The sequence below is a fragment of the Dromaius novaehollandiae genome, chromosome 5, assembly GCF_036370855.1.
Source record: "Dromaius novaehollandiae isolate bDroNov1 chromosome 5, bDroNov1.hap1, whole genome shotgun sequence".
Classification (NCBI taxonomy): domain Eukaryota; kingdom Metazoa; phylum Chordata; class Aves; order Casuariiformes; family Dromaiidae; genus Dromaius; species Dromaius novaehollandiae.
The window spans coordinates 68,691,603-68,719,529 of record NC_088102.1 but is presented as its reverse complement, the minus strand read 5'-3'; the positions used below and the strand labels follow the sequence as shown (position 1 = coordinate 68,719,529).

The window sequence follows — 27,927 nt, the reverse complement described above, 5'->3', positions numbered from 1 at the left end:
CTTTTCTCACAGTCTGAAAATTAAAAATCTACTTTGGTTGGCCACCTGTTCAAGGCAGCGACCAGCTCACTAATGGACTCCAGACAGCCCCAGTGCATCAGTGGTGCTCACAGCACTGTACGTGCAGGCGTTTCCATTAGGAGGGGGCTTGTTTGGGTTCTGGGTGAGTAAGAAGAACCAGAGTTTATCGAAGTGCTTCAGCTCTTGGCAACAAGGAAGCCTATCTTCTCCTTTTACTTCACACCCAGGAAAACGAAATGGGCTCTGTTATGTTACACATGAAATGTCTAACCTGGAGCACTCGGTTTTGTCCTGGACCTCTGCTGTGGTCTCTGTGGGATGCCGTGTGTTTGCCTCTTGTCTTTGACTCAGCAGAAACTAAGCTGTGCTGAGTGAACTAGATCCATGTATGTAGCCTCATTATAGCACCTCATCCAGTTCTTGAAAATGTTGAGAGGCATTTTGTTTTCATTAGAGCAGTGTTAATGGATGGGTATCAGCCAAGCATTCTGTTTGCAGGAGAATATAGCATTAGCTGTACAAAGTGAATATCAATGTGCATACGAAGCTCAGACTAGTGAGTGGTTTTAGAATGTGCCAGATTGGAGAGAAGACAGAAGAGGGAAAGGCAGATGGCAGAAACTGCTGGGGAGAGATAGGGAAGGATGTTATGATTGTTGTTATCTCGTGGGCCTGGGGTGGGTCTAGCCAGAAATATGCTGGTTAGCCGTAAGAGCTATTAGCATACCAGTAGCTAGTAAGCAGCTGTTATTCCTGTGCGTTAATCTCCACCCATAGTGTCTCATCTACTTGGCCAGTACTTGCTGTGTTTTGATGTGACTTGATGTGATTGTAGCAAACTCCAAGACAGAAGAGAAATAGAAATGAAACACTTTAAATTTGGATTTTTCTGGAGTTCAATGCTGCTTCTTGTTTTCAATCCATTTCCAAGGCCCCCAAATGGGCCCTCTGCAGCCATAAGTTTCAATGGAGCCTTGCTTCTGGGTTTTTCTTCTCCTGTTTTTCTCCATTTCTATTAGCTATAAACAGTAATTATTTGTATGCTGTACTGCCCTGTCTGCCCCTGCCAAAACCAGGAAGTTCCTGTGCTAGACATAGTACATAGGTATTGAGAGATGATTTCTGCTATCAAAAGGCAGATTTTGGTCTTGAGATGAAGCAAATAGTTAAGTGTTACCTCCATTGTGTGTAACAACCGATGTGCAGAGAAACGAAGATTTGCATTGAATGGATGTGGCCTTGCCTGTGTAACAGGGACCTAGAGGGGAAGAAAAGAACTGTATCTGCTTTCAAGTTACTTTAACTGAGAGTGCAATGTGGTAGTAATGTAACTGTGATTTGTTGCAAAACTTTCGAAAGCCCCTAAGTAGTTTAAAGATGTTGATTCCTAAGCCATTTTGGGTCTCTTGAGTGAGTGTAAAACATTCTGAGTGACTTGCAGTGTGTTAAGCCAGCCTTCATTTCTGCAGTGGGACTTAATTCATACATAGAAAACCATGATGGACATTCAAGAGATACATTTGACTTTCCTTAGGCCCAGTGGTGATAAATATCTCTTTAAAGCAGTTTCCTAAACTGCTCTTCCCTCCAGAGGGAAGACTGTTGAGACAGCAGTGACATTGCATTTCAGTGTATGGCTGCTTAGTGTCTCTGGTTCCAGGTATTGACTTAGGTACTTTCTAAGCTTTGCAGATGAGTGCATTGGAAACCGTTGTTCCTGCCTGGAAGGTGAGAGTTTGATTTCTGTATAGACCCTTAGCTAAATTTTCAATGTGTTATGTTCAGTCATCTGTGAGTCCCTTCCGTCTTGTCACTGGGACCATGTGCTCAGGAGCGTTAGCCAAAGCAACCAGATCTTTGTGAGACTTGAGAAGGGTATGGCAGCAGCTTGTGAAGTCCTGGGGATGTACCATGCATGACAGGAGGTAAGCGTGTGTCTAAAGGGGCTTAGGTGGGAGCAAGCTGAACTCAAACCCTCCCTCCAGAGAGGGGATGCAGGCCTGAGACTGTGCGGGGAAACCTAGCAGTTAGAGGCTGTCAGAAAGCTGCCTAGTGCAGCACTTATCAAAGTGCTCTTCTGGACACTGAATGCTGCCTGTGCCCCATGAGGAGACTGGCAAGGCAGGGAGAGGATTATTCATCTCGCACAGGGAGCAGAACAAGTGCCCGTTGATTAATCAAATTCATTACGCAGGACCACAAGTAGCCTGTGAGGAAGAGAGAAAAGGGAACTCAGCCATGCAAAATTACTGTGAAAATACATAGCTTAGGTACCGAACCTACTTGTCTCTAGCCTAAATTAATGCTAAGTCACTAAGGGCTTTGGATATGGATTCGAGTCCAAGTGGTGTTTTTCAGTATAGTCCTGTCTGGTGATGTGTCAGCTGTCCCAGGCAGATGGATCTAAACTGTGCTTTACTTTACCCACTGACTAGGTCACATCCAGTACTCAAACCCTTGCCAAATACCAGCACTTTTAAATTACTGCACAGCAGCTCTTCATTGACCCCAAAGTGCCTGCTGTAGCTTCAGTGTGTTGTGATTCTGGCCAAGCAAAAGCACGGTGTTTGTGTGTGTGTACGCGTGGTTGTTTTTTTAATAGCTGGCTGATGTGCTCACGGCCGATACTACGTTGCCCTGCCAGCATGGAGGCCTGTGGCCAGATCCAATTACTCTGTGACCAGATGGAAAATTGAAGCAGAGGGAATTGTGACAGTCTTTTTCCTACACCCCAAGATGGAAAACTTGTTTGGTTTGTGTGGTTTGGATGTCTGATTTAAGAGAGCAAGAGATATCTAGAATTTCCTCAAAACTGGGCATGTGCTGTTACAGCTCTGAAATTACTACATAGGGCAAAGCTAGGATAGATGTTTTCTCTCACTTGAAATACCTTGGTAAAACTTGCACAATGTAGTTCACTACCTTGGAGACTTTCTGGGAGCAAAATGTGTGTCTTGGTGTATCCACAGCAACAAAAACTAAGATAACAGCCATTCTCAGTCACTAGCTTAAAAGGAGAAGTTTTTTAACACATGAGTGCTTGGCAGAAATTACAATACTAGGCAACTTACAGTAGGTACTATGTTCTTAAGAGCTTCATCTGATTGGTATAGGAAAATAAACGGCACATTGTTGTTACTACCAAACATTTCCTTTGTCTGCAGTGATCGTTGGCTGCTTTTTCCCATTTCCTTTACTCTTCCATGGGTGCTTCTGAATGCCTGCTCAGGGCTGCGTGTGGGATGGTGTTTATCTGACCACTGCTCTCTGTGGAGCTGGCTGCTCTCTGGCATTGTGCCTCACTGTAAAGGAACAACTAGCTGCCTGCATGTTGTCATTTGGGGCTACAGCTGTCCTCTTTCAAAAGCACTAGTGTTGATAAGGGGGTAGCACAAAGAGAGGCCAAGTAGAAACACAAGTGGGAGGAGGTTCTCTTCTGGAAATCTGAATATGCTTTCCTTTGGGTGACAGGCAATGCCTGTATCCTGTGTGCAATGGGCAAAAGTTTCCAGTTTCAGTTCTTCTGAATATGTAAAGCTTCAGCTTTTCAAGAGTGTGGTGTTTCTTTTGTTTTTGTGTTTTCCTCCCACCTCTTTCCCTCCTTCTTGTAGCCATATATTAGCTTAGATTGATTTGGAGAACTTTGAAACTTTCAGGAAAGCTGTACTGAGAGAGGCTGTCTGTCTACCACCTGTGGAGAGGTAAATCTAAACTACATACATATGTAATGCTAATATCCATTCATCTATTATCTGCAATGCATTTTAAGGTTGGAAAGGCTCGTGTAGATATCAGCTACTCACCTTCTGCAGTTATCAGTCAGCAGTTTCTTTACTGAGATTAAAGCGATATGGTTGGGCTGTTAGAGACCAGGCTTGCCCAGTTACTGGGGACTTGCTCTGGGATTTAGGAGCACTTGGTTGATTTCCCAGCTCTGTGGCAGATTCCTGTTCTGACCTCAGGAAAGTCACTTGTGTCTTCCTGCATGATGTAGAGAGTTGTGGATTATCTCTGGGCAGCCTGAAGTGACTGTGTGACTCAATGTCATACAGCAGTATTAGCTGCACCTTCGAAACTGTTGTATAACACTGCACCCAGCTAATAAACTGTCAGTTAGTTCAGGCAGTGCGGCATTAGTCTTGCTTAGGGAGCTGCTGTATCCTGTGCTAGCTTGGAGGGCGTAGAGGATCCTGCAGTTCCCAGTGTTGCCTTCCTTATGGTATTTCAGCTTCCAAACCCATTGTAATATGGGAAGGATGATGCATTAGCTTGTAAGGGTGACCCGGGCACAAATGTATGGAAGATTATGCATGAGTGTGATACTATGAGAGACATTTCAGCACTCTGGGAACCTGAGTGTGTCCTTTAGAAAATACCTATGAAATCTAGTTAAAGACTCGGGAATAGTTGGCTATGTCCACTGGTAATTTATTTCAGAAGCTAAGTATATGTCATTTAAGGGGAAAAACAATCAAAAAAGCCCAAACCAACAAACCTTCCCCCCCCCCCCCATGTTGTTTCTAAAAGCCCTATGTTTTGGAGTAGCTTTAACAATCACTGGGTGCCTATTGGAATCAATGCATTAGAACAGTATATGTCTATATATAGGTGTGCATATATAATTGTTTATAGAAGTTAAATATGTTCTCTAAAAAATAAAGCTCTTTAATGGTGGATTTGAAATAGTGACAAGTCAGTTTAAGAACCAAACTTCTGTAACTCTTTAATACTGCCTAAATTAAAAAGTATTAACCAGTGCAGGTTTGGCCAGGGCTTTAAAGCAAAATGGAGGTACTTGAAGCATGGGAAATCAATGGCCTAGTTGTCTGGAAAAAGAGTTTACTGCTGTGCCAGGACAGCCTCTGAGAGCATGGCTTATTCTGCAGGTGTAGGGAAAACATTTGCCGTTTAAGTTTTTCAGCAATTTCAGTTCCATGACTAGTAAATTGTAAAGTTATGAGATTGGGAGTTATAAATGCCATATAGCTGACTTTTTCCTTTTTTCTTCCCAAATATTTGAAGAAAGACTAGATGTAGGGGCCTGAGGTATTCTCTACTCTGGTAGAATCAGAAACGTTTGCTCAGTTTCTTTCACTATAGACAATATTATTTAAAAAACATTAATTTTAAATGTAAAACCTATTTTGATATACTTATTTTCTTCTCTTGGTGTGTCATCAAGTTTGAGGTAGTTTTAGTAGTAAAAATCATTTAAAATGCTGTTTTCTGCAAATTTTAATTGGCTTTCAATTTTCCTCCAAGGGCAATTTGGCATTAAGCAAAAGTTTAAAAAAAAAAAAAAAAAAAAAAAAAAAAAAGAGAGAGAGTTTAGTATAAAGGCAATCCATCATTCATCTAAAAATGGCTAAAATTGAGACTTTGGATAAATGTTTATTGCATAACTGCTTAATTAGATGAGTGCTGATATATCTTCCTTAACAAATTTGCATGCCAGACTTTAGTGTATGAAGTATATTTTAAGTTAAACATCAAAAATGTTTTTATAGTTACCAAGCAGGGAGAGTCAGCACTTTTTCTGTGAAAATAACTAAAAATGGAAACCAAGCTTAAAACTGCTGACCTCAGTCAAGGTTTTGTATTTTGGGCTTTTAATCAATTCGATCTAATTAAGAACATTTAAACTGTTAAATTTAGTGTAGGTCATAATAGTGTACGAATTATGAATGGTCAGCAACAGGCTGCTTCCCTGTTATGGCAGGCACAGGAGGGTGTACTGGGAGCCGCTCCTGTGTGCACTGGTAAGGGGATGATGCATCCCACAGAGAAAGGATCTCGGCTTGTTTTTGCAGTTGCTGAGGTGGGACCACTCTGTGCTATGAGCGACCGTGCGAGTTGTTGCTGTTTCCTGGTTGCGCCCACAGTGCTGGGCGTACGTAGAGCCTCTTACCCCCACCTTTGCAAGCCTGGGGAGGAGATAACAATGGTGATGTCTGCAAACCTCTATAAACTGTCTGCAGCAACACTCTAGATGTCACATGATTATTAAATTTCCTTAATATCTGGCCCCCCAGTAACCTGTTTTACCTTTAATAGTGCTCGCACACATCATCTTGTGTTTCCTGACATTCAAGAACTTTGTATCTAGTGTAGAGTTAGATGACAATGATGGAAAACAACAGTTGATGCAAAGAGGTTTTCAGCAGTCTGTTATGTTTCAGCCTCTGTCATGGGTTTATTGCCTGCTTAGAGCACTGCCTCTGAGAGCCTGCGTTGGGACAGGCAGATCCTACCCAAAGGATGGGTCATTCATGATGATGATTCAATCTAGAGTGCCCAGTGTGTGCAAGAACCTAAAACCTTATCTTTCCACTCTGTATTTGGGAACCTTTATTCAAGGGCTTGGGCTGTGTCTGTTTCCCTGTCATCAGCCCAGCTGAATTCCCCAAGTCTGAGATGTTCTGTCCCTAAGAGTTTCTAGGCACCTTCAGATGTCTTGACCCAGAATCCAAACCACGGCCTTCCTCTTGCAAGAAAAGTGATTATTACTGTGTTCCACTAAAGTACCCAATGCATCTTTCAGAGAAGGAATATTCCTTTGCTTTTCCAAAGACTAATTCCTTCTGACCAATCCTGATGAAATGCAGCTGAACTGATAGACTTATAATGGCTAGGTCATTTCAAACCATCTTATCCTGAGAAAACTCATGGTGGAGTTGAGCGTAGGTGCATTTAATTGATGCTGCTATTACAGTCGGAATGTGATCTGTATTCTGGCCAGGAACTCACTATGATAAAAGTAAAGCTGCTGCACGGGAGCGGAAACTTTCTCATGGGTCACACTGAGACACGGGAACAGCCAAAGGACGATCACAGGTCTTGCCACTTTCAATGCTAAGTGCTGAACACACATGCGTTTGCTAGCAGAAACACAGAATGCAAATATTTAACACAGCCTTGTCAAATGAATACACTATTCCATGTAATTCTCTCTGGGATGCTGCTAGAGGATTAAACAACACGTGACAGATGGTTATGTTGCTTTATACAGGACTGGAAAGTGTCCAGTATTACAGTAATGCATATGGTATAGTAGAAGGAGGTCAGAGATCTTACAATCTGCCAGCCATGTAGCTCTGTTCTGGGTCACTTGCTTTTGAATAAACAGGAACACTTGTCCATTTACTTGTTTCTGTTACTGTAGTTTGGTAGAGCAAAGGTGAATATAAATATTGTCTGGAGCCTTGTCAGACAGAGCAGAAATTTCTTCAGTCATATGTAGAGCTCCAGAGAGTACAGGATCACAGTTTGTTGGTAACGTTTGCAGCTCTGTAGCAATCCCTGGTACAGAGGATGTAGCTATAAACAGGAGCTTTAGTTGATTTAGTGTTTACTCAAGAGCTTTGTCTGGTGTCAGGTGAAGTTGATAGAGCGGCTCCTTTTCAGTAGATAATAGGGTCACAATGTGTCTGACCCAACGGATAGAGAGTGTAACTGGTTACTCAGGGCAGGATGCTTGAGCAGTGGTCTTCTGTTCTACTAACCCTAATGTGACTTACATGTGCTCTTCCAATTAAGAGCTGAGATGTAAGTCTATTTCATAAGAATATTCTGGACTTCTTTGTAAAGAGCAACTTCAAAGAGTAAATTCAGTCCAGTGGTCTCTGGAGATAAGGGTGAGGCAGGTGTAGCAGGAATGTGGTTGGCAGGATTAATACTGGTGTGAGGGAGGATGAGAATAGCATAGAGTTCAGGAAATGCTGAAACAGGAGTGAAGGGAGTATCAGTATTGAATGTAGGGGAATCCAAGAGGGTAATTCAAGTATTGAAGACTGAGCAGGTATCAGCTGGAGATGGCTTATCTGGCCACTTTGCTGGTTTTTGAATACATGATGATGGATCAGGCAAGAGAGTTGCATACCTTAGTCTTCTGTGAGGATGAGGAGACGTTTTGCATCAAGCAGTAGGAACTGAAGGAAGAGGTCACAAATAAACAGAGTGATGCCAAGGGGAGTTTTATCTGAGGGGAAAGTATGTGGGCAACAAATACAATGCTCCTTTAATAATAATAAAAAGAGTGAGAGAGACCCCAGTGGGTGTTGGTGCAGAGACGAATTTTGCTGACTGGTATTTTCCCTTGAAAACAAAACCAAGCAGTGTTCCTATATCTGCTATAAAAGATGTTTTCACCAGCCTCTTGTGTTCAATAGGACTTCACAGCATAGCAGCTCTGGGCGCTATCTGCCATAAAGACGCCGATGGTAAGATTTGCATGTTTGCATGAGTACAGGCAGTGAGCAAGTTTCCCACTATAATTTGAAAAACAGTTGCATTAGTTGAAAGAGACTGAAAAATGCTGCTTACCACTGGTGAGGGTGGCTGTGGCTGATCTGGGTGGCACAAAGTAGTTGTGTGTGTTCCCTTCAGGACCTCAGCTGGCTAGCCTTACACAGGCATGTCCTGTGCACCGTTGTGCCAGAAACTGTGGTGATTTCCCTGCTACCTGCCATTCCTGTTGATATCTAGTCCTGAGCATCTATGTGAGTGCTGGCAAAAAGAGATCACTAGGTAATGTCTTACGTTGGTAGTGGTTCTGTGTCTCAGGATTGCTGCCCAAGTGGGTGCAGCCTGGTATTTATTACATTCTGGGCATTGCATCAAGATAGGGATGATGGGGCTATTTTCTGTTGTCTGTTTTTTTTTTAAAGTCTGGCTAGGCTCAGGTGAAGGAAAACTCATGCAGTATTAGCACATCATAGTACTTGGCTTCTCCTAATTGCCAAGTTCACGCTTTGCCTTTAAGCAGTCTGATAAGTAGCAACAAGCTGTGGATGGTACTAGGGAACTGAGGAACATCCTGCATCTAGAAACCAGATTCCTCAACTCACATGTGGGAACCAAGGAACAGTCATCCTGGGTCACAGCAGAAAGTCACTCTGACAGTGACCCAAAGTGATGCTCAGGGAAGAATGCAGGAATGGGGGAAGCAAATAAAGGCTTTTCAAAGCAAGAAAACTAGAGAGCAGGACTCTTCTCTGTCTCAGGGTGGCCCAGTTTCTAGAAAGTTGAGCTGTCTGTGACAGGTCTTTAATCAGACAGGCTGAATTACAGTACTAGGATTCAATTCAATTTCTCTTGCTAAGCTGTAATTTCCCCATTTAAGAAGCTGTGAAGCGAGCCTGAAGAAATCTTCTAAACAGGCAGGAGTTGTCAGAGATTCTCCCATAAGATGGACTCTGGTTTCTGTGGTGCATGCCAAAGAGAACCAGGAAGGATCTCATATAGGCCAGGACAGAAAAATTAAACATATGCCTCTGACCTCTGGAGCAAGATGTCTGGTGTAGCTGCATTATGAGGGGGCCTTGTAGCACTAATTGGAGCTACACTGCAGCTGACATTTCTGTTGTTATTAAAGCAATGCTTAGAGGCCCTGTTGTGCTCAGCAACGCATGGTAAATAGACATAAATATCTGGTGAAAGACAGTCCCTGGTCAAAAGAGATAAGACCAAAAAAACAAAACAAAACAAACAAAAAAAAAACCCGAGGATGGAAGTGAAGACACAGGCAGGCAAAATATCTTGCCTGGGATCATTTGCAGAGAGAGAAAGGTCTCTGTGCTGGTGCTGCCAGGAATTTCTCTGGTGAAACCATAGCTACATGTGCTCGTGCGTGGGGCAGGCCAAGGGAAATCTATGCAATGACTGTGACAATTGCAGGGGAAGGTTTTTACATGTCTTCTATACTTGAGCAGTAGATTCAAACACAATCTACTGAGATCACCTCTCATTAGTGTAATACTGCCACGTGTGAGGTGCATTGACTGCCTGCGTTTCAGGAGGCAGGGCTGCAGCCTATATAGCCGTATGTGACCTGGCTTTAACTTAATATTGTTTAACGGTGTAGCGAAGGTGTGGCAGCACTGGCTTATGTAGGACTACCCAGGCTCCTACATAAGGAGCCTGTGTTGCAAACACATAGAATTGCAATGTAGATAAAGCTTCAGGGAAGCACAGTACTCCCTCCTGCATTCCTCCAGAAAGAAAAGATGAGGCCCAAAGTGCTGCCTTGTCCGTCTGTGCTTGTGTCAATGCAGCAGACTCTCTAAGGCTGCAAAAGAAAGGTCAGACTGGATTAGGCTAGTGGTCTGTCTAGCTCAGGTTCTCTTTCATAGTGGCCGATAGCAGCTATTGAAGGAAAGGGTATAAGAAGCTGGGCATGAATGAGAGTGGTTCCGGCTTCTGGGACAAATCTGGCATCTACCAAGCAATACCAGCCCACAAAAGTGATAAGGAAAGAAGGATTCTTTTTGCATTGTTATTACTCAGACTTCTAGCTTGTTCTCGCTCAGCGACTGAATTTGTTTTTTCAAGGAGGAATCTCTGCTGTTATGAGTCACTCTGGCTTAAAAGAAGGATTTCATTTTCAGCTGCCTTTTGCCTTAAAAGGTGATGTTGCTCCTGGTATTTGTCAAGTTGAGGGGAAAAAAAAAAGATTTCTAAAAATTGTCAGGCAGCTCTCTCTTCTCAAGAAACACTTGATATCCACTTCCTTAGTTCCTGGTTTTAGAAAAAACAAAATAAAGTGGCATTTGGGGAATGTGTTACTGATTCTCCTTTGGGTCTGCTTGATTTATGTGCCAGTGAAATGTCAGACAGCAGCACTCCTGCACATAACAGGGATGTTGCCTGCTTTCTGTTGGGCTGGATTTCTAGATCATCTGGAAATTAGCAGCAGTCAACACCTGAAATCATGAGATAAAAAACTTGGAGTTACACTCTAGTACACCAGTCACAGTGGGTCTACAGACCAAATGTCTTTCAAATGGAAAGACAAACTCTACAATCTTGGTTGTCTGTGGTCAGTAGAGATGTTAGTGTTTTTGTAGGAGCTGGCATTTTAACCCTAAGTAAATTACAGTGAGACTAATTGCATTGTGCTTAAAGTCTATCTGCAGCTCCAAATTTAATGCTAAGGCAATGTCTACACTAGCAAAAAATCCTGTGACACAAAACAGTTGTGTAACTCATCTGCTATAATAACGATAAAGCTGTAATGGAGGAAAAGGGGCTTAATTTTTTTCCCAAGTGGTCTGTCTGCACTACAGATCTCACTGCTGCTTCTGTAGGTAGAGCCTAGACCATTGGATGATTATGCATTTAATTGTTGCAGTGCATTTGAGTGTAGCTATAACCTTCTTGCTACCTCCATGCAGCATGTGTTTGTGCAGTTATACCACTCGTATGCAGAAGATGCCTTTCATTTGCGTGTGTTCATTGCATAAACTGCTCCCACCTCCCAGGCGTGCCTGTGGCAGTTGTTAAAGCCTCAGAAACTCGAGTGATAGATATTGGAAAAAATTCTCATTATCGTAGTCGTTTGTTGTGACCTTCTCCCTGCGTAGGAAGCATTACAAGCTTTACGCTCGTCTCCAAGTGTTTTCTGTGCATCATTCCTTGGGAGCAGCAGAGCCTGTTCCTTGGGATGCTGGTGGAGCATAAAGTGCTGACTGCTGTTCTGTGGGCACTCTTAACCTGGACTTTCCTCGGTGTGTCTAGCATGCCTCATGTCTCCTGCTATTGCACATTCACTCTCACTTTATTAGTTTATGTGCAGAGTTGATGAAAAAGGGATCCACCCCTTTTAAGTGGCTTTTAATTGTATTGGAAATGTACAAGAAAAGATGTCTTCTCCAGTAGGTCAATCTTTATTTGGTGCCCTGAGTTTCAATTTAGTAACACTGTTGAGATTGAAGAGTGTGTAGGGAAGTACCGAGGGGGAGAGGAAGGGGTTTGGGGATAGGGAATTGTGATCCTGGATTGAAAAGCGAATTTCATGTTCCCTGTTCCTGAAGTAATTCCTGTTTTACTGTTTGTTTTACTGATGAATCTATTGTTTTGTATCTTACAGTAGCATCGCTGAAGGGTCATTATTCCTCTGGGAAATCAAACGCCGCTTCGAACTGCATCTTGTGTCATCTGTAAAACCACCAGCCACAGTGAGTTTCTCCTGCACTCTTTCTTTTCTCCCCAGTGAGGATTCGTTAGCCATAATCTGTGAAAATAATCTTATTCTATATTTATACTTTGTCAGTTCACCTGCTCCTATAAAAGGATTTGATTTACCAATCCTAGGCCAAATGGCTACATACCATTCTTTTTCCCTAAAAGCTCATACTGGAAGCTCAGTATTGCAAACTCTCCTTTTCTGGCCCCCTGCACACCTTGCGCTAGAGGGCACTTTGAGTGTGTGGTCTGATTATTCATCCACTAGCTACAATGAGAATTGGATACACTGCCTTCTTCCTGAGAACAATTCCTCAAGAAAAAGCTTATTTAAATAAAAGGAGGTGAGAAAATTACTGCTGGGGCAAGGGAGGACACAGTGCTCTACTGGCTCACAGTGCCGGAAGAGAACACATCATAGACTGACAATCACAGGCTGTGGCAAGCGAAGGGAGTGGCTATTTCAGTGCTAGTGTGCTCCTGAATCTGTTTCTAGGCATACCCTTAAAACTACAGGCTGGGATTTTCAAAGTAGTGTAAGGGAGCTAGCTGATTCAGTGCTATTTGGATACCAAATTGAAAACTCTTGAAATTCCTCCCTCCCTCAAAATCCTGTAATTCTTAGCTAAGAGAAATACTGTGAAGAAAATGCTTTCCCACTCCTACCAGATAGGTGTAAGATGTCCAAATGACTTTCCTGTGAATCTTTTGTCAATAATTCTCTTCTATCAATAATTCAATGCAACGTATTCAGATGATTTTGATGCTTAGTACTGCTTAAAGAGAGAGCATAATTGCTTGCAGAGTCATCTCTGCTTTTCAGGCAGTTATTTACCTGTCTCATGCCAGTCTGGAGACTTGAGTACGCTAGTTATACATCTCATATACTGAATCCACCCACAAGTGTAGGAGTAGAGTGGGAATAAATCTATGACTGTGCAAGTGTTTGCTTTAAGGGAAACTTGAGGACCCAATGGACAAAAAGGGTAAGTGCTTTAGGGAGCTCACGAGACTTGTGCACTTAAATGACATTGAATGCTGAGATCTAGATCATCTGGTTTGGGGTTACATTTAAGAGAAGCAATTGTGCTCTAGTAACAGCTTCTCCTAAGTGGAAAAAATGGCAGCAGAAAGAAAAAGGAAAAGACCTGAAGACCTTTCCTTTAAAAGGGAAAGACCTAAAAATTTCAGCTGAAAGGATAGAGAAAAGAGAATTGGACACAATGTGTATTTCTAGCCTTTGTTAATATTGTGGGTGTATAAATTATATATTACTTGTAAAATGAAAAAGATTGGTTCTAGTAAGCCGTTGTTTTTGCCTGGAAGGATGGAGCCAGCTTGCTGTATATATGGAGAAGAATACTTGTCAGGAACTGAATATTGAGTGAAAGTAATCATTTTAATCAAAAGTCGTTAAAACTGAGGCTGAGTCAAAGGAAAAAGCAACTGCTCAGCTGGAAGACTGCTTCCAGTGCTGCAGACGTGCCCTGAGATGCCTATTTTATGTAACAGGGATATTGATCAAGGCTGTGGTTGTATGTTGCATTAGCGTTGTTCTTCCTGATCATTGTGACTAAGATTTCTTAAATCTTTGAGTTCCATTCTTTTCTTTGTGATCAGGTACAAAGCCCTTAGTGCTGGTGCAATATGGGAGACTCGCAGCACTGTATGAGCTGATTAGCTTGGCATTTGTTTTCTTCTGACTTGGTCTTACTGAAGTAACTTTTAACCACAGCAAGTTGAAAGACTGTGGGGAGCTCAGTGTCTGTTGCAGACCAAGTGCCTTCCTCTGAGATTCTCTAGTAAACCTGCAAATCTTTGCCTCTGCAAAAGGTAGCATGATCTTGTTACAGAGGTTGCTTATGATTCTCCCCTGCTAATTGCTTAAATCCTTGATCCTGCCTGCAGGGAGTTTGTATGACAGATATGTTTTACTGTGGACCATGAATTTTGGCTGAGTAAAATGCCAAGGAAGGAGAAAGGCTTTAAATGAGATGTGTCCTTTGTCAGCTGACAGATAACACCGCTCAGAGCAGAAGCTTCTTGATGCATGGACAGACCTTTAGCTGAATCCACTGGCTGTGGCAAAGAGATGCCAGATTACATCAGTCCGTGTTCCTGACCCATCATCTGTAGCTGTGGTGGGTCAATGAAAGCCATTGTAAAGGGGTGTCACTAGGAACGCTGGCTGTACACACAGTCTGAGATGATATGAGCGGAGTGCTGTAAAAGAGCCATAGGCTTTGTGCTTCTGCAAAGAAAGATCCTAGGCTGCTTTTCAAGTTTGGCTTTCATGTCAAAAGCAGAATGGCTTCTGCACACTTAAGCCTGCCTCCTGTTTCTCTTGAGTTACTGTCCATTCCCTTTTGATTCCTTACAGTGCCCTAAGAAAGTTGAATCCCCTTGAACCTATGGAAGCCATCTCGATTTGCATCTGTTAAAACCAGCCTGGAGCAAAGGGTGAGGTTGCAAATGAGTGATGTAAAAGGTCTTGTAGGTGCTATAAAAATTTACTACTGCAGCCCAAGGAGGCAGGAGTCTGCAGTTGCAATTGCTTGAGCAAGGCTTGCTGTGGAGCAGGTCAGCTCTGGTGTGATGCTAGATGCACGGCAGGTGTTGCACTGGTAGCTCTGCTAATGCAGTTGCCTCTAACTGAAATCCACACCACACTGGCCCCTCTTCTCTGATTTGCTTGTTCTTTTGTTCTGGCAGCAAACCATCTGAGGAAGCCACGCAGGTGCACACTGGCTGGTATGCCTCTCAAAAGGAGAATGAGACATAGTTAGTTTAGAGCTCTGCAGGTCCAGCTTCAGCGCTCGGATCTGTTTGCAGTTTTCCTTTGAGACTTCAGTAGCATAACTTAATCTCTGTGCTAGTTTCCTTTTTGTTAAAGGGCGCTTTCCACCTCAGATGGGAACTGAGGTTAAACATACAGAGCTTGTGAATGCTTTGATACAGTGGTAAGGAGATGATATAAGTATCTATCGGGATGTCTTTCTCTACTATTTCTGCACAGCCCGAGTGGCATCTCTGAAGTCATTTAGCAGTCAAAATGGGATGATAAAGAGCAAGGACTGTCTGTGGATGGGAAATGAGAGGGAAGATTGCGTACCCCGCCAGTGCTATTGCGGTGTCAGCATGGCACCCCAGCATCTGCTGGCCCCTTCTGAGCATTGTGTCTTCGCTCACTGAGTGACAGTGCTTGCCTGGATCTGGGACACCAGAAGGTGCAGATAGCTCAGATTTATGTCCCTTGAATGGGGTTCTAGTAGCAGATAGACTGTCTCGCAGTGCTTTGCCTCATGTCGTCTGCTTAGTGCAGCTGGCCCTGCGCGTTGTGTGTTGGCTTTCAGCATTCGCTTCAGGGTCGCAGGAAAGACTTTTACCTTGCGTTCAAAATGTCACCAGGTGAAATTCTTTTCAGAGCTTGGCTATTTCATGGTGGCACAACTTACCTCAAAATAGCTGCTATCCCTGGTGTGTCGATGAGTAGGATCTTGATTAGATTGACAGCTATAAAACATTCCCTCTGAACTCTGAGATGAAAGTGATGCATTTCCTTTCTCCTTCCAGAGTGCTCTTCTGCTGCAAGAGGGAAGGATTCTTTTTTCTTTTCTTTTTTTTCCTTTTTTAAAGGTAACTCATATCAGGTAGTAGCAGCAGTGTCTATAGCAGTCTGTGGTGGCATGCTGTGGTGCATCATGCTATGGGAAACTGGGAATATGGGAATGAAAGGAAACTCCACCAAGAGGTTTCTGCCTACATTGACAGAGCCTGTGACTCTTATGATATTACCTGAGTCTTGCTAGTGATTGACGCAGTGGAAGGGAATAGGGTGAAATCAAGTTAGGGCTCAAATATTCACATTGCAAGGATATTCTCTGGGGTTTGATCTGCTCATTTGCTAATGGCATAATCTAGGGAACAGAATAGACTGAAGAAATTTGTTTGGCTCTGCATTACAAAGACAAGCCAACCTCGCTTTGGCTCCCAGCCCAGGGGGAAAAGGATGGCTGATCACCCTGCCATTCTAGTGTCAACAGTTATTGCTGTCAGGGAAAGATGTGTTCTGAGTCTAGGATAGGGATGACAGTATGGGCGTTTTTAGTGGAAGGGTGCATTTGAGGAGATAATGCGATTTATCCCTTTCACAGTGAAGGGAAACACACCAGAAGTGTTAGTGTGTTCTTTTGAGGTGTCTTTCTTAACTTTTCCATCTTGGCTCCTGGGATGCAAGGGTACTGCTCCAATATTCTGGTAGTTCAGAATCTTGTATTGGATCTTTGGCTCATCCAGTCTTGTAACCTGTTTCTCCTCATGACAGCACCAGGTACCTTAGAGGATGAGAGGAACCAGGCAATTCTGGGATACCAGTGGCTCTGCAGAAATAAGTCTGTGTATTTGATCCTTATGAAAATGTTTTGAAGAACTGAATGAGAAAGCAGAGTAGGAATTTGGTGGGCAGATTAATCACATCCCAGTTTCATGGCTATGTTTATTCATAGCTTTTACTTGTTTAATGGAAAAAAGAAGGCTATTTTTAGCCTCACTTCTTTTTTCTTTAATTCTTCCTCCTCTCCATTCTTCCCCCCCCCCCCCCCCCCCCCTTCATTAACCCGAACAAATTTCCTACTTGGAGGAGAAGGTGGAGCTGGGAGGGAGGAAGGAAGGGTAGAATAGAAACTGATTCATTAAATCAGTTTTAAGATTATCCACACACAATTTTGTTTTCACATAATGCTCTGAGTACACAAGAACCTCTTTACACTTTCTAAAGAGGGGGAAGCATTGTGTGCAGATGGAGAGAGTGAGGGCCTTTGAGACAATGAAGAGGTTACAGAAAACTTCTGACTTCTGCTGAGTTTGCTTCCTTCCTGCTTGGTTTTGCTGGTTACTTCTGTTTGGGTTTAGCCGGTTGTTTCGAAGGAATGGTGTGGTATGTCCCAGTGAAAGTTTGCTCTCCCAGCTTCCAACTCCTAGCATATGCCCTCATATTGCAAGGTGCAGGGAGCAGGGTGGAGGATCCTGATGTAAGCAGGAAGGTCATTTAGATGTTGCTAGGCCACCAGTGGTAGATGTTCTCCATATACCGCTAGTAAGAGATGGTACCTGACCTAAAGAGATAACGCTAAGGGTAGGAGGTGAAGTGGTAGAAGTCACTCATCTGAACAGAGGCACAACTGGGGAAGGGAACCAAGCTCTCCTGAGGGCTAGTGTATGTTTTGAGGGTTTTATGGTAAGTCGCTTCTGATATAGAGCCAATAAGAGCAACTCTTGCAGCCTCCTTACTAGGTAGGTATGACTTTGGCTTTAATTTTGGTATGACTGCTGACTTTGCTGCAGAAAGGCTTGCTGAATCCAGCGACTGTGGATCATCTAGTCTGTAGAAAGAAGCACATACTCTCACAAACAAGCAGCCAGCATTGCCTGGATGCTGTAGAACATGGTTACGTTTCTCATTTCCCTGAATCTGTTGAGTTTTAGTGTTGGTCCTTATGTATCTGTTAAGGTTTCTCCTCACTTTTTGAGGAGAGCTGTAGGATCTTTACAGTAGAACCTTTGGTGATGGAGAGTGGAGAGCTGCTCACACTGTCCTGTCTGACTGCACTAGGTGCTCAGTATTGGACCCTAAATGATTTTTTCTGTGCCTTGTATTGCCCCTGCTGTGTGTTTTGAGCTGCTGAAGAACTGATGAAGAGCAGAGGTTATGTTTGTGTCTGCTTAAAGCAGAAAGGGTTTTATTTTACTTTTCTTTTAGCCACTTCATCTTGAAATGCCTTTCTTTGTTAGTTTACAAAGGCTTTTATTATCAGAAATCTGATCTTCTTGGAAGTGTTCTTATGCTTATGGAACATGTAAAACAATTAATAAATTTTAAGGGTCCGAATTCCAGAAATGCTGAGCACTCCTACTCCAAGAAAAGGTCCCTTTTAAGGTATCTTGATTTGAGTATCTAAAAATTGCTCACTATCAGGTTCCATCTCCAGATGACACTGGGCACTGCATCAGCAAGAGTATTTTCAAAGAATGAAAATAAAGTCCATTATTTATGACCTTCTCTCTGAGCTTCCTTCACTCATGTGGGGGAAGTGAAACGACTTGGAAATACTTTGCTTCCCACTGGATTTCTGGCTTCTTTGAAGGTTTTCTTGATCTTTGTGAATAATCTTTGGTTTATATATTTGATTTCATGCCAGCAAACTAAATCTTTCTATAATGCATATTCCTTAAGGCTTTGTATATCATGAGGATTTGGGGGATTTCTCCCACTGTTTGGTGTAGTGTCGTTGCGCTTCTACCAGCACTACAGAATGGCGAGACATGGTTGTGAGCAAGGCACAGCCTGACATGCATGAGGGCAGGGTTTGTTTCCCAGCTCTGCGGCAAATTGTGTAATTGCTCTCTGGATCTGCCTTTAAATTGGAGGCAATAACACTCTGCCTGGCTCAGCTGAGCTAAACACTTCAGGTAAAGGACTCTAACTGCTTAGCTATTGTGGTTGCAGTGATTGTAGCATGGGGCTGCTTGCAGAGACCAGTTGCTGGGCCCCTAAAAGCCCCACCTGAAACAGCCAGGATGACCTGGCTGAACTTCAAGCTCTGAAATGTTGGGAGTGCGTCTGTTAGGATGCTGGTTTGTCAGGCTGGCTGAGGTTTTCTTTTTCATTCCTTGTGCTCTCCCAGTTTCTGGGTTTTATTCCATACTGTCTCTTGTCATACACTTAGATCAGTGGCTTCTAGCCTTCTTGGAACAATGAGCTGTTGCCAAGCATGATGTTTCTGGCAGGCTGAGATACTTGCTTATCGTACATCACTATTCTTGCATTCAGGATGTACTTAATTCTGCATGTTGGAGAGGCTACAAACACCTAGCACCTAGCATGGCCCTGTGAAATGCTGCTGGGGAATCACTGTGTGACTTTTAGCGTAAGGACTCTCTTCTTTTTCTTTTGCTTGTGCCTTACATTGAAGTGCTGATACAAGCTGTAGTAATACAAATAAATTTATCATCAAATTGATTAAGTAAATGCCCCTTGACTGTTTGAGAGGCGGGGGAACACTAGATATAAGCTGCTTCAGGATTTTAACTGAAATTCTACCGTGAAAAAATGAATTTCTCTTTCTTTCCTATTCTCTTGGCTTTTTAGTCCAGGGCTAAATGCTTCAGCAAAATATTCTTTCAAGCATTTAACTTCCATGATCATAATTTTATTTATAATAATTAAGTTCCTTTACAGTTACAAGTTTTTGCCTCTAGAAAATGCCTCAAAGCCCCTCTGCTAGATTGTGTTACCAGTATATGTATATAATTTGTCAGATATATGTTAACAAGGCACATATTTTTAAGTTTAAATGCATTTAGCTCCTTTGAAGATGGCAGCCATCCTTGTGCTCTAGGCATCCTTTACATCATTTAAAGTATATCATGAAGTCAGCAATTAAAATAACTTTCCATAAATACCATTGTCCTTGAATAATTTTTTTCACATGTACAATTATAGTCCCTTCCACCTTCGCTGTTCAAGTTCCTGGGGAGAGAAAATGCTCTTCTGCTTTTAAGTATATTCTTTTCCTCCTCTTTAAAACGTAGTGTTAAAGTTCATTACACAGTTCTGTTCCAGTCACTTGCTGCAGTCCTTTAAAAGGGTAATCAAATAATTTTACACAGAGGAATCTGAAGATTTCTCTACTGATCTGTTTTTTTTATCCTATATGGAAGCTAGGAAAATTTCAGGTGAGTGATCTGGAAATTTGTTAGTGTTTGAAACTGAGGTTTAGTTTGGACTGTTTCTCATGCTTACGAAAAGAGAATGTTTCTGGAGTTCTCTTGCCTTTCACTGGTAGGAGTAATCTCTCGATTTTAATAAATTACAGCTTCCAAGTCCTGAAGTCGCTCTCCCATAGCTATTTGTCCTTGCCAAAGGAGAAGATCAGAGTCTGGTTTATGCTGAACTGAGAGGTTAGCCCAACCACCTTTATTTAGTCTGCATGTGGGCAAGCAAACAGCCTCTTATTCAGAATTTAGTCTGAATAAGACTGCGTTTATTTGTCTGCACCACAGCAGCATGCTGTGCACTCATGCTGTGCAAGCACTGTACGCTGTAGGACAAAAAGGCGGTCCCTACTCGGACAGGTTTCAGTGCGACATGGAATAAGTGACCACTGCATTAGCAAATACTCCTGCCTCAGCAGAGATTTCATCTTAGCTGTGCCCGACCTTTCCAGGTGGAGGGAACATACCCTTCATCCTGCAGGCTTGTGAGAGCTGTACTTTGGGCGTATGCAGTACAGTTGGTCTATGTACAGCAGGTGTCTAATGCTTCCTAGATATAAACACGCACATGGCTTCATCTCTGACCCTGAGTAGCACGTAGAGAAGATGGCAGCCAAGAGGGGGCTGCTGATACCTGGGTGAAGGTGGCCCTGTCCTGGCTGTGCCTTTCTCAGAGAAGCCCTTGCAGGCGAAAGGGGAGAGGGGCTGTGGCTGTGCAGCCTGCTCCCTGTCACCTCTGTTATGATACAAGGGAGCACCTGTGAGGAGAGGCAAAGGGACATCCAAGGGCTTTCCTTCAATGGGGAGGCTGATAAATTAGGGCTGTACGAGCTCTTCTGTCAGGCTGTAGATATAGACACTTGGGAGCTACACTGCTAAGTTCTATTTTTGGAACGCATGAACGGATTTGCCTTGTTCACTAACAATAACTGTTGCGTTAACAGAAAATGCGGGCTTATCACCTTTCCTCTGCTCCTGGAGGCTGTGTTTGAGCTGGGGATTAGGAGCTGAAGGACAGCTCCGCCAACATGAATCTAAGGGAGACTTTTAAAGAAGCAAAACAGTCGCTCCTTAATTTCTCTCTGATGGCTCTTCTCATGCTGTTGAGTAGCCACTGCGGTGCTGTTTATGTCGGTCTGCAGGCTTGGGAATACAGTGTTGCTCCCATTTACATTTTGTTCACATTTAAAAGGCTGTCTCTGCAACTATACGGGCTACATCTTGATTTATTTTAATTGGTAACATAGATTGTACAGAAGCTCAGGACTTGTATTTACATTCTCTAGAGTAAGATTTCCAGTCATTGCAGGGAGAAGAAAGTGCTGCAAAGTTGCAAACCTTGTGTGCCTATCTAAGTTTCAAATGAGGTGCTGCAATTATTTTGGTGCTTGGTGGAATGAGTCCACCATTAACTTCAGATGTCTACAAACCAGATATCTGCCTCTGAGTTGCATGTTCTTACAGTCAGTAGAGAGAAATATCTATTTTTAGAACACAGTTCGTCTGAGGTGTTTTAGACCTCTGCTTTAGAATGAGGTGAATCCATCTGAAACACTTTCAGTTTTTAATTTAACTGATTAGGCATTATTAGGGGGTAAAGAATAGTCCCTAACCAGCAAACACATTCTGGTACCCAGGAAGTGGTGGGTAACTTTTTTCCCCTTTTCTTCTCCAACTCTATGTACAGAACAAAAATTCTTCCATTGTGTCAGGAACACTGGCTTTCAGAAAGCTCCTTTTATCTACACAAACACTCTCAGCTGTATTTTTTCCACTGGTGTTGGCCTTTTGCTTATCCATCTTAGAGCTGGATTAACTTCAGTAAGGCAAAAGTGCCTTGCATGAAACTCTGAGACACATTTATTTCTTTGACCGGTAAATCAGTATTACAGTTCCCTGGGGACTGGAGAAGAGGTATTATTACAGAGTTAAGACTTCTAGGTCTGCTTTCCTGAACACTGGCTTTCCAAGGCAAAAGTATAAATCTTTTATCTTTTGTGAAAAAGAAGCTATAGGAAACAGATTCCAGGGACCTTATTCTCTGTGCTTGCTTCCTTCTTTTCCACCTTCCTCTCCTTCTCCAGGCTCTACAGTATATTACTTAATTTCCTTTGAGGTAAGTATAAGTTTGTCACTATATGGAACACATTTGTATGCAGGAGGGCTTTTTCCTCTGTCAAAGCCAATATTCTGTTGCTTTGTAACACTAACCACCTTGGAACTCTCTAGCTAATATTTTTTTTTTCCTCTGCTTATTGACTGTGGTACATTGAATATTGTTTCCCTTCTCAGTAATTTTTTGTTTTTTATTCATGACTAATACATCCATTTTATGAAGCAATGAAACCATTTGCAAAGGAAAGTGAAGTTTGTTGCAGGGGCTCGACAGAAGTGACAATAGGAAGGTGCACGCTCTTGAGTTGTTTATTTTATAGATGAGGTCTAGAATGCAGCAGAGAGGGAGAAGCGCTGTGGCCCTCCAGTATCCTTCCTCTGGCTGTGTTCAGCTGTTCTCTGCAGTCTGTCTCTGAAAGGTCGTACTGAGGCTAGCTGGAAAAAGTTTAGTTGAGCAGTGAGGGTGATGAACTACAGCCCTCTTCTCCCTCCCTGGTGCTAGATCAGTGGAAATCCAGTTGCTTTGCCACTGCTGTGCCTCTTTTTTCCCCCACCATCCTTCATCTGCTTGGACTGCAAGCTCTTTCAAGCAGAAACTATATTCCTGCAGTGCCAGTGCAAAAGGCAATGCACAGAGACTTGCATCCTAATTAGTTTTTCTTTTATTTTCTTTAATTTTTTCCCCCTCTTGGTGTGTTTTACAGCCATTTTGAGGAGACACTGCTAGAGTTAGGGTAGCCGAATCTAGTTTTCATCTTAATTCTCTCCCCTTCCCTCCTCCATCAGCTCAGTCAAATAGTCCTGGCACAATCTTATTACATGCTTGTAGAAGACTAGGAATCCATATAGCATGTAAGGGAGGAAGGATGACCTGCCTGCATTGCAAGCATTTATTTAGTGTGTTCAACTGTGGAAGCTCTTGTTTCACTTCTGGCAGAATCTTCTGAGCAGCAGCAAACTCGTTTTCTACAGAACCAGCATTTACAGAGTATAGTAGGCTGTGCAGAAGCACATGGGTGGCTAGCTGCAGGGGGGTCTTACCTCCTCTTTACTTCTGGTCTGTGCCCTCCGAAGTTTTAGGGAGATAAATATGCTGTGAGTTGCCCAGGTATTATGGTAGTGAGGGATTAGGAAAAGCAGATAGATGAACGTGGCTGTCAGAAGAAATGTTTGGTTGTGCTTGCCTATGCATGTTATCCCAGAGACCCCTTGCTTTTGTCATGGATTAAGTGTGACTGCTGCTTCTCTGGGTTTCATCTTGTGTGCATGCAGCTTGGATAAAAACGCTGACCCACGATTCAGGGTTAAGGTCTGTGGTGTTGTGTTTTTAAGTGTCTGTTTTGGCGTCCTGTTAACAAAGTTATCTTGTTCACGGCTGGTCTCTTAAGCGGTACAGCTAACTTGTCACGTCCAGGCCACTGAGTCATTTGTTAAGGGGCTCCATTCAGTGCTCTTAGTTATTTGCAGCGAAATACAAAACACACCTTGAACATCAAGCCATGTTTCAATAATGCTCAGCCTTCTCTTCAACTTATAATCCAGTCTGTTTTGCATCTCCCCCTTGGCATTCTCACAGCCTTACAAGTATGCTGTCTAACCAACATTTGGAAACAGCTGTTCTTTGTAACTAGCAAATATTTAGAAAGTGTTGATTCTCTGTTTTGATAGTACTCTAACTATTAAAGGAGTTGCCCACCTTGTGCTGGTAACTTCTGACTGACAAATTGGGTGCCCCAAATATTATCCAGCTCTGAATGTCTGAATTTACTTGTGTCTCCTGCCGTGAGCTGAGGATCTGGCCCTGAAATCTCAGAATTGGTCTTTGGGCTCAGTGAGAGCGGAGAAGGAGGCAGCACTGGTGTTCACATTTCCCATCCAAAGCCATCTGCCAAGGACAGCAGCATCCCAGGTTTGGAAGCATGTTGGGCTTTTGATTTACTCTCCCTCAACAGGCCTTAACAAAGATCTGTGCAGCTGATCAGGATTCAGACAGCCTTCTGAGCTGTCAGGCATATCGATCCTCTGAGGGCTTGTCTTCCCTGCTAAAAAAGCAGCGTCTTTCTTCCCTAACCCCCCCCCCCCCCCCCCCACCTCTGGGTAACTAAGTGGCGTCTGCTGTCCTAAGGACACAGTAAAGGCAAGGTGCTTTTGTTTTACCTCGAGGTGAGCTTGTAACGGTCAACTCAACAAGCATATCTCATGGTGAAACAAGACTAAGATGCCTCTTTTCGTTGGGGTTTTACTTCAGGCTAGCCAGCACGTGGATGGCAAACCCAGCCACCCAGCAAATGAAGGCAAGCGCTCAGCACACCAGAATTTTTCAGCATAAAGTAAAGCTCTAACAGGAAGAGAGAAGGGGGAAAGAGGTGGTGGTGAGGAAGTTTGACAAGTTAATTTTTGGGGGGATATTTTAATTGCATAGGTTTGGAGATGGGGAAAGAAAAGATGAAACTGGAAACGAGTCATGGAGTCCTGGGAAGGGGGAGGGAAAGTATTTTGCTGATCATGTTTAGAATTAATCTGCTTCATGAGCAAATTCCATTTAAATGTAAATTACCCAAAGTGATTTTTTTTTTTTTAGTGGAATTTTTAGCAGCGTGGTGCAGAAAGACAGAAGTATTTTTTTTCCTCTTGTTTAAGTATGTGATGCAGACAGCTGTAGAGCTATAAACATCCCCCATCTCTCTACTTCCTTGCACCTACTTCTTTCCTTTAGGCTCCTTAGAGCTGTTCCCTGCAGCAATGCTTCCAGGTAGTGACAGCTAGGATGTTCACTTTAGTCACCAGAGCCCTGTCAGGGCCAATTAGCATCCTAATGACTGGCATGTACCGTCTTGGTAACATGCAGTCCGTGCTTCATACCAGGGGACCTAGGCTCTTAAGAACCCATCTCGTCTCATCTGACCCATACCAGTCATATAAACCTAGTTTAAAAAAAAAAAAAAAGAAAGAAAGAGAAAGAAAATTACCATTTTGTCTTGTCTTGGGTCCCAGGGGCTTCTGCACAGCACAAGTATCCTTTCCTTTAGCTAGAAATGAGGAGTATTGACTTGGGGGAGGGGAGTTGAATCAAACAGCTCTCGTTGTAGGCACTGAGGACTTGGGGACAAAGCCTCGGCTGAGGTTAAGCAAGGCAGTAGTCATTCTTTAGAGCTATGTTGAATTGCAGCAATCAAAGATCCTGCCATACTGTCTTTAAACATCCAGTAGCTGGCCAGTATCAGAACCAGAGTGGTACTTTTTTGAAATTACTGCTACTTGTAGCTGTTGTTGGCTGTTTGTTGCAAAATCCACTTGCTGGTAGGCCAGTGTCTGTGGTCAAAATTGTTCTTGTCATTTGATCAAACCAGGCTGAATGCTTGTGCAGAGAGCTTTTCTTCAGCATAGACAAGGGCATGTAAGTGAGGACGTTTATGGGAGGCTTCATGGGCACACTGCAAGGTCAGAGCATATTTGAATATTCAGGATGTAAATCTGTCACTTAGGCACCCTTGATCAGTGTGAAGATATCAGAGGCTTTGTACCTCACTCTGCCAGGATGGAGGGGGAAACCGAGTCTTTGGGCTGTGGCAGAGTTAAGTGATGCATTATGAAATCACCCCTCTGCAGTGCCTTGTTTTATGGTCTAGTGACAAGACACTTTACAAAGAAACCCATAGTTTTACCCATGGATTTACCCTGACTTCCAGTCCTAAAAGTCAGCGTTCCTCCTTGTTAACATGGCACTGCTATCTAACCCTGCCACGTCCCAGCTCTTCAGTGCCTTAACGAAGAGCTGCGAGGCCAGGACCAGCTGGCTGGCATGTTGTGTTACAGCTGGCCTGGTTGCACTGGATCATCTGGAGGGAGAGGTCCATGGGTTAATGAGTCCTAGGAGGAGTCAAAATCACCTGTGGTGCTGAATCAGGTCCAAGAGTGGCTGAAGGGCCGTGTGTGCAGTGGTTGGACAGTGGCTGCATTCGGGAGGATTTCAGTTCACAGGGCTGCTAAGGTGGCACCTTCACTGATCATAAAGTAACTAAAATGTTTTATTTGAAATGACACTACTAAGTTTGTTTGTTTGTTTGTTTGTTTTAGGAGAAAAAACATTGTCTTCCCCATAAGAGAAAGGAAATCCCAAGTGTGAACCTTAAAGACAGTGAGCAAAAAAATTTTGTTTTTGTTTTTAAGATTATTCTTTAAAAACACAAACCAACCCTTCCCTCCCCCGAACTTGACTGGAATACATGCCTGCAAGCCTGAAAGATAGCACTTTAGCATATCTATATGGTGCATATGTTGCTTTTAATGTTTTTAATGAGCTATGAACATGCACAGCATGGCTGACTTAGTATGTACGCTCATGCGCACACCCACACACAGTGCCCAGGACTAGAGGCACTCCTAGGATGGCCTGACTGTGTGAAGTCTGCCTCTTGTGTTCTCATGGACACAAGTCATTACACGTGACATTTGCTTTTTGGGTAGATACCTCTGAGGCTGAAGTACCTTTCCAAAATCTATGTCAGAAGAGAGTATATTCCAGACAAGGGTTCAGTGGCTTGCTCTGTTGCAGTGGCTGCCTCTGCAGATTTTGGTTAACTGTGCTTGCATGTCACCTGAGTGCCAAAGATGGGTTCAGCTGTCCCTGCTACACAGAGGGGCAAAGCCATAGCATCAGCCAGTCCTCCTGTAGAAGTGGAGTTTTCCAGTATTCAGAGCCATATGGCTTACTCAGGATTGGAGCCAGAGGCTAAGAGTTGGGAATTTGAGGCTGATCCCCCAACTGCATGGGAAAGCATAAATCCAGCTACTGTGCCTGTGGACATATCCAGCTGTGGCAATCACTTAGACCTCTAACTTCCAATGATCTTAAGAAGTTTAGGTGCCTACCTGCCTTTATATATTAAAACTCTCTATGTTCCAGTTCTCCATTTGCAAAATCAGTAAAATACTACTTCCTCTTTCCACCTTCTGGTCTTTGTGTAAAGATACTGGGGATTTATCCTGAGGATTTGTTTCTAAAAGGGTAGGGAATTACTGTCAGTTGGGACTTTCATCACGGGGTCATTATTGCCTTATGTCAGAGTACAGATCTGTCCTTCAAAGGTTTCTGTGCAAGCTCCTATTCAAAAGTCAAAAGTTGTAGCTCAAAGTAATGCGTGGTCCAGTCAATAGTCTGAACGTTCTCTGGTTTTCTGTAGCGTAGGACGAGTCCTAGAAATTAATGTAAATGCAAAAGCCTTTCTAGAGGAAGCAAACCTAAGGATTGTGTAATTGCATTAGACATTATGAATGACTGTGAAGACTTGCGACTACATGTTTTCAAAACGTATTTATTCTTTGTGCAGCTCAGATCCTAACTCAGTGATGAATTACTTTGAACTTGAAAATGAACTCCTGCCCTAGTGTCAGGATGGATTATAATCTTAAGGATGATTTGTAAAAGAAAACAAATATTTGGCTTTTGACTTTTTTCATCATCTTAAAATGTGTAAAGAAAGCCTGGAAAGAAGATACTTCTTGAAAGAGTCAGTGATGGCTGAAGGACTAGTAGAATAATGACTCTCCACAACACTTCTAAATGTCAAATCCGTGCAGTTCTTTGAGACTGTAAAACTTATTTCTGGGTCAAGTTCTTTATTTTCCCTCATGTCCACTTTAATTAAACGTTTTGCAGAAAAGCTGTTTTTCTTTCAAAGATTCAGCCTCCTTACCATTTCCAACTGAGGTGAAGGAGCTCGAAATATCTATTCCCAAGATATTGGTAAAGCCAACAGCAAATCTCTTCTGCAAATTAGGTTGCTGAAGTTACAGGAAACCAAGAGGTTTAGGGATAAGCTTAGAATTTCTACAGTGATATGAAAGGAAGAAAGCTGCCATCACCCTGCCCCACAGTAAATGTATCTCTTCAATTCCTGAGACACATTTTTAATCCCAGTGGTGGTGCATATTCTTATTTCTGTACAACTTGCTTATTACCTAGTGACTGCTGATGTCTTATGTCATTACTGTAAACTAAACATACAAACTGTGTGACCCAATTTGACATCTGATCTTTACTCGGAGGCAAAATAT

General features: G+C 42.9%; 1 protein-coding gene across 1 annotated transcript in view; it reads left to right on the top strand.

Moving 5' to 3' along the window:
- The first annotated feature begins 11,887 nt into the window (after nt 1-11,887).
- Nucleotides 11,888-27,927, top strand: part of TSPAN4 (tetraspanin 4) — a 356,522-nt gene continuing 340,482 nt past the window's right edge. Inside the window, exon 1 of the mRNA XM_026108255.2 lies at nt 11,888-11,975. The gene's annotated coding sequence lies outside the window, so the exon portion shown is untranslated. The remainder of the gene's footprint in view (nt 11,976-27,927) is intronic.